General features: G+C 41.1%; 1 non-coding gene across 1 annotated transcript; it reads right to left on the reverse strand.

The window, feature by feature from the left end:
• Nucleotides 1-7,161: 7,161 nt before the first annotated feature.
• Trnas-uga lies at nucleotides 7,162-7,236 on the reverse strand. Its single transcript has one exon. It is a non-coding gene; the product is annotated as a tRNA-Ser (tRNA).
• Between the last annotated feature and the right edge of the window lie 334 nt (nucleotides 7,237-7,570).

Here is a 7,570-nt window from a genome sequence, read left to right on the forward strand (position 1 = left end):
TGGGCCCGGGCGTTGTCGTGTATCAGCAAGATCTTTGAGCCCAACTTTCCCCTGCGCTTGTTTTGTATTGCTCTTCTGAGGTTGTGCAGAGTTTGGCAATACCGTTGAGAGTTTATTGTAGTGCCTCTTTCCAGGAAATCCGCAAAAATCATACCTTTTCTGTCCCAAAAGAAGAGGTAACCACGTGGTTGAAGGCGCAGGCGGCCGAATTTTACGACGAAGGAATTTCCAAGCTCGTCCATCGCTACGATAAGTGCCTTAATTTAAATGGCAACTATGTAGAAAAGTACTATTTAAGTGTGGCTTTCATCTGCATACAATAAAAAAAATTCCAATACTTTATTTATTTTTAATTCCAAAAAGGAATGTACTTTGTGGGTAGCCCTTGTATTTGTACGGTAGGCAAGATTTAAATAAATTTCGAAAGTAAATGTCAACTTTTTGAAGACGAAGGTTTACATTTACATCGTAAATGAAATGAAAAATGAAATTTATCTGTTCGTAATTGCAGAAACAGGTACACTTTGTATTTGCCGATTACAACGTCATCCACCAAGAAAGGTAAACAATGGCTTGAGTAAACCGTAAGTATTTTTTGGCGTAGAATCCGGGGCGTCGACGTGCGGATACCATCAGTCGTACCTAGCCACCAGAAAGTTTCAACCACCTGAAGATGTCGGATAGTTGCTCCGGGGAAATATTGTGGAATTTGCACGTCATCCAGCGCCAAACCCGCTAAGACTACTTACAATGTTCTTAAGGCTTGCACCCACACCGAATGGTTTCAGATCGTGACATTTTAACCACATTACAGAAGCCATAATTTTGCACCAACCCTACGTAGGACCTCTTCGCCAAAGCACTACAGTTTCCCAGAAGTTGTCAACCTTTCAGAATCTATCATTCGCATGCCACAGAGGGCCTTGAGGTTTAACACTAAAACTACAGTCGAGTGAAAGGCTATACGTGTTCCACAGTGCCAAGCCCAATTCCCATTTTTGCTCTTTTGTTTACAGTACCCTTTTTCGTTCTTTTTTTCCCTTAGCATTTCGGGCGAATAGCGACAGGATCATGAAATAGCACTTATCAGAGCAATGGGTTGCTGTATTCGTGCCACAGATTGTTTCCTTAACTAGCTCTTCAGCTCTTTTACATTTTAACCTTTCTATTTCTTATGATATTGCATAAGTTGCTTGCCATGAATTCTGTACTGAAAATCGTTTTACAAAAGATAATAAGATAGTAAGAAAAGGTCTAATAGACGCTACAACAGGTACGGACGTCTGAGGAATTGCACCACTAAATCATGTATGATGCATGCACAGATATTGACGTGGAGTTTGCTTTAAATATCAGAGAGAATTTCTGATCGTTAGTCGATAGTGCTGCATAGGACAACAGAAGGCCAACTGTGTATGAGGATCGTTGCTAAGCTGCAAGCGTTACAACCTTTCCTTTTGTCAGCGTGACTTCCTACTTATTAATGTTTCAATTCTTCCGATGAAGTCGTCGATTCCTTTTTGTTCTGTACTACTACTTGTGAACCTAGGAAGGAAAACAAACTGTGAAACACATTATTTCTTTCTTGCGCAGAAGTTATTCCTCTATAAAATTTCCTCCTCTGCAAATGCAACTGTTGCTATAGGTCACAGGGAAATCAATACATTGTTAAGCGCCTCCTTAGTAACTTTTACTTACTCTGAATATATCTGAACTTTTCATACCTAATGTTAACGTCGAGCTGAAAAAAAAATATCAAATGCCTTTGTTTGCACTTTATAAGTATTCCGATCGTTCGTGTTTCACTTTCGTAGCTGCTTCGGCAATATTTTACAATGGTAGTATCTACACTTCATCTTTCCTCAACTAACTTACAAGATCTTGCTTTCGAGGCATTACGATATTCCTTGTTTGCTTGTTGTTCTCCTGAAGTTTCAGTTTAACATCCTGGTATAGAAGAATTTTGATATTCCTCATTAGTAAATTACATTTATCCTTGAACTGAAGAAATTGTACCTCCGTTGTCCATCACAGTGCAGGCTAATGTGACGTATAAAATAAACGATTAGCTTCGGGAATAAATGAAACATGTACTATATCTACGAAAATAAAATGAGACCCACAAAGAATGAGTGTCAAGGACAGGAGCTTCTAAGAAACCCTGTCAGAAAGATCTATTGTTTACCGCCAACTATGCTGTGCTCATTGTACAGGGGGAATACGGAATAACGGAAGTGGCAGACTATTTCCGATCTGCATCATTACTGTTTACAGTTAACATTGTGTCTTGTGACGCCCGCGTCGGTCATATGATCCACAAACTGTAAACTGATCTTTATTGTACGTTGCGAATCACCTAAAACTTGAACCCGTTTTTTTTCCTGAACCCCAATAGCCGATTCCGGCTGCCTTGCCTTTCAGTTTTATCTCTGTGATCTGATACTTCTGCGAAAATATTGAAAGCAAACATTAACAAGCGTTATGTCACAGTATTCTCGTCTTCAAGGGCTTTCTAACGTCTTTAAAAGTACACTGTTCAATTTAAAAATAATAAATTCTTACTTCAACGTCTGTTGGTTCTGGCATTATTGTATCGGATGTGCAACAAACCTGCCAGCCCCTCTGCCCACTATCATATTCGAAAACAAATTACATGCACTTAACGGTTCACAAAATAAAAGGCAACAATTTTTATGCGAGTCAATTGCACACCAAGTGATTCTTATACGAACCGCCAGTGTTTTCGCAGATTTTTCGGTAGATATTTGTAAAATCGTTTTTACATTGTATGAACGGAGTTGCCCAAAAAATATATAGCTCGTCGCGTGTTAAGCAGAATGGAAAATGTCGGTTTGTGTTTTGTTAAAAATAAAATGCTTTCTAAAGGAGAATTTTATGTGTCGAATCAGTAAAGCGGACTCACATCACTCCAGTGTGACCTTCGGCTTAACTAGGGGTATAACACCACAGCAACAATAATAGCCAGTATTCCAACAACGACTGAGCGAAGACGGCTTTACACACGAACTCTATAGAGGCGTAATTCAGTGGGACCACAGTTGCATGTGGGACCACCACAATCTTCACCAGCGTCACTGAAGTGGAACCACTTCTGTCGTGCCACAAAAAATTCAACTCTGTTGTATTTTGTGACGCCACATTTTTGGCGTGTTGTGTGTTTCTGTGCGCATAACATGTCTAAAAAGTACTCTTTAACTACAATAATTAAATATCTGTAACCATATGACTACGTCCATGTTGACATAATCAAAAAAGTGAATATTAAAAAGGGCGAAATTTGAGAGAAAGAGCTCTAATATATATATATATATATATATATATATATATATATATATATATATATATATATATATATATTGTGAACAAAATGCATGCAAACGTCTCTGGACCTGATGCAAATCTTACAAAATTAAAAATAACTATTCGAAATACCTGCATAAATGAAAATAAGAAAGTAATAAAATCGCAAATGAATGGTTCGCCTGCAGAGGCGGTTTATAAACCCACCGTACATTGGTACACTTATAGTTTCACACGAATTGGACAGCATCCCTCTTATGTGTATCAGATCCTTGAATAGACCTCTATAAACGACACAACAACTACTCGAAATTCGTTTTTGTCGTTCTGAAATGGTTTACGAACGAATTTTTGTCTTAAATGTTAATTTTTCAGTAGGTTTATTTGTAGCCTTCATGTTATTCTTGTGTGATATCCATTTTCGTTTTCAACATTTATGTTTTCTTTTCTTTTTCTTTAAGTTTCAGCCAAACTATTACATTAACATGTCCGAATCATCTAGTTGACGCTGACCCCATATTAAAACATGTGCAACTACGCAGAATTTGTGGCATGCCGTGTAAACGGTAGCTCACGACAGCGCTGCAGAATGCCACAAGTTGTGGCGGCTCGTGAATTGCGTGTGCGAACCCGGCTTACCACTGCCGCATGGCGCTAGCAGGAAGTCTACTTTACGCGGCTAAGCACATAACACGGAGTAAGTGAGCACATGGAAACAAACTCCAGGCCGTTATATCGAAACACACTGAAAGGGGTAGTGTATCAGTAATGTCCCTACATGTCTAATGCGGTCTAAAAGTGCAGTCTAAAACATGAACAAATTCAGAAAGGTAATTGTCGAAACTTGAAAAACGCTTGTATTCGACTTTCGCTGAGTAGTCTGCCAGTCGTGACGCGCAAACTTTCTACTACCTGCACGCAACAGTGCTACTCAGTCGCTGCTAGAGTCCTTGTTTTGTTGACCCTATTAACACGTATCGTTAGATCGAACAACGTATTACACTAATTTGTGACCAGGCTATGGAACGGGCACATCAAATTCCGCTATAAAAATACCAGTTTCTAATGATAAACAAACCGAAATGTTCCTTCGACGCTGGATGTCACATTAAACAGTTGTAACGAGCAATATATCTTCAGGCTGTCTCCATTTACTCAATGCAAAAACGATTTTTCAAAGATATTCAAAAGTACCAGAGAAAATTCGCCTGACCACTGTTAGGTGAGACACCGAGCAAGCAGTGTAGTAGTACATTTTGTTAAAAAAAAAACCGCCACTAATGGATGATCAATATGAAACCCACGTCATAATACAATTTAATAGATACATTTATTTATGTAATTTGGTGTTCATTAACTCACTTTCAGTTGTATAAACGAATGCTTTGAATGGTTACAGTCACTAAAAACACCATACTGTGACATAATTCTATTGGATTTTTCGCTCTCTTCATAAATCTGAGATCAACTGTGACGACTGAATCTATTATTAGGCCATATCGACTGCTTCAGATGAAAACTCTCTTGTAACGTATAACCCAAAATATTATGTAACAATCTCGGGTTCTGATATACCAGGTGATCAAAAAGTCAGTATAAATTTGAAAACTTAATAAACCGCGGAATAATGTAGATAGAGAGGTAAAAATTGACACACATGCTTGGAATGACATAGGGTTCATTAGAACCGAAAAAAACAAAGTTCACAAAATGTCCGACAGATGGCGCTGGAGAGCAAGACGTCAGTGACTGCGCATGACAATCGTGTATAAAACGAGCTGTAATGAGCGAGAGAATCAATGCGCCAGCAGTCGCAGCATGTTGACGCTACCTGAAAAGGCCCTTTTAGTGAAGCTGTATTATCAGAATCGGGAATGCGCTAGTTCAGCGTTACGATCCTATCGCCATAGGAAGGGAATTCGAACGGGTAAAGGACTGTTGACAAATGCAGCTGAGGCGAGAATAATTTCGAAGTTCGAAGCCACGGGTTGTTTAGACGATAGACTCCGTAGTGGCCGACCGAGCACAAGGCGTAATGCTGCTGAGACAGTTCTGGAAGAAATGGAGGCTGTAACGGGTTCGTCTATGCACGGGGAAGTCAGCGCTCGTGCGGTCTCACGTCGCACCGGCATTCCATACACTACTGTTTGGTTGGCACTTAGGCGTACCCTCCGATGTTATCTGTACAGAATCCATCGGCATCATGAACTGTTACCTGGCGATTTAGTGAAGCGGAGGGCATTTGCGGTGTGGGCGTTTCAAAATATGGCGGAAGATGAAGATTGGTTGAGTAACGTGTTGTGGACCGACAAAGCTCATTTCACGCTCCGAGGGTCTGTCAACGCCCACAACTGCAGAATTTGGGCTACCGAAAATCCTAGAACTGTCGTGGAAACTCCATTGCATGACGATAAAGTCACGGTACGGGTTGGATTTACAACATCTACTGTTATCGGGCCTTTTTTCTTCGAGGAAATGCGTGATTCTGCTTTTGTAACTGCTACCGCGACGGGTGAGATGTACGCCGATGTGTTACAGAATCGCATCATCCCCAGCCTGGCTGATAAACACCTGCTGGAACGTACGGTGTTTATGCAGGATGGCGCTCCACCCAATATTGCTAGACGCGAGAAGAATCTCTTGTGCGCGTCGTTTGGTGATGATCGTGTGCTCAGCCGCCACTTTCGTCGTGCTTGACCTCCCAGGTCCCCAGACCTCAGTCCTTGCGATTATTGGCTTTGAAGTTACCTGAAGTCGAAAGTGTATAGTGATCGACTGACATATCGCCGGCCGAAGTGGCCGTGCGGTTAAAGGCGCTGCAGTCTGGAACCGCAAGACCGCTACGGTCGCAGGTTCGAATCCTGCCTCGGGCATGGATGTTTGTGATTTCCTTAGGTTAGTTAGGTTTAACTAGTTCTAAGTTCTAGGGGACTGATGACCTCAGCAGTTGAGTCCCATAGTGCTCAGAGCCATTTTTTCGACTGACATATCTAGGGACGCTGAAAGACAACATCCGACGCCAATGCCTCACCATAACTCCGGACATGCTTTACAGTGCTGTTCACAACATTATTCCTCGACTTCAGCTATTGTTGAGGAATGATTGTGGACATGCTGATCATTTCCTGTAAAAAACTCCACTTTTGCTTTGTCTTACTTTGTTATGCTAATTATTGCTATTCTGATCAGATGAAGCACATTTTTTGAACTTTGTATTTTTTTGATTCTAATAAAACCCTATGTCATTCCACGCAAGTGTGTGAATTTGAACTTCTCTACCCACATTATTCCGTGATTTATTCAGTTTTCAAATTTACTGACTTTTTGAGCACGCGGTACAGCTACATGACCACTCTGCATTTCACACTTATTCCAGGGATAAATTTTTAGACATTAGTAATCACACATATAAAGAAAAAAAAACTACACGTTGGATTACAACATGTAAAGAAACATGTTTTGAACTGACACGTTACGTATCATTACCACATGTCCTATTCATGGTCTACGAAACAAGTATTAATCTAATATGATCTATTCCAGTCCAATCAAGTGCTTGGCAGAGTGTTCATCGAAACACTTTCACACTAATTCTCTACTGTTCAACTCTACCAACGCTTGGGAGAAACGAGCAGTTGAATCTTTCCGTGCAAGCACTGATATCTCGTATTTTATAAGAATCATCTTCTCTGCGTGTGGGGGTGACTATCGGCAAAACACACACATTAAAAAAAGATTTGCATCACCTCGGTTCCGAGAGTTCCGGAACCTGTACGGAAAATTGGAACAGAGACCAAGGTAAACATCGTTCCCATCGTTCTCCCTGGCAGATTAAAACTGTGTGCCGGACCGAGACTCGAACTCGGGACCTTTGCCTTTCACGGGCAAGTGCTCTACCAACTGAGCTACCCAAACACGACTCACGCCCCGTCCTCACAGGAGACGAGCAGAAGTAAAGTTGTGAGGACGGGGTGTGAGTCGTGCTTGGGTGGCTCAGTTGGTAGAGTACTTGCCCGCAAAAGGCAAAGGTCCCGAGTTCGAGTCTCGGTCCGGTACACTGTTTTAATCTGCCAGGAAGTTTCATAAACATCGTTTCCGCCCCTTTTAATGCTCAGGAAAACCACACATTGGATATTGTACCACCATACAGTGAGACCTTCAGAGGTGCTGGTCCAGATTGCTGTACACACCGGTACCTCTAATACCCAGTATCACATCCTCTTGCATTGATACATGCCTGTATTCGTCG

Source organism: Schistocerca americana, chromosome 3 (assembly GCF_021461395.2).
Source record: "Schistocerca americana isolate TAMUIC-IGC-003095 chromosome 3, iqSchAmer2.1, whole genome shotgun sequence".
Taxonomy (NCBI): Eukaryota; Metazoa; Arthropoda; class Insecta; order Orthoptera; family Acrididae; genus Schistocerca; species Schistocerca americana.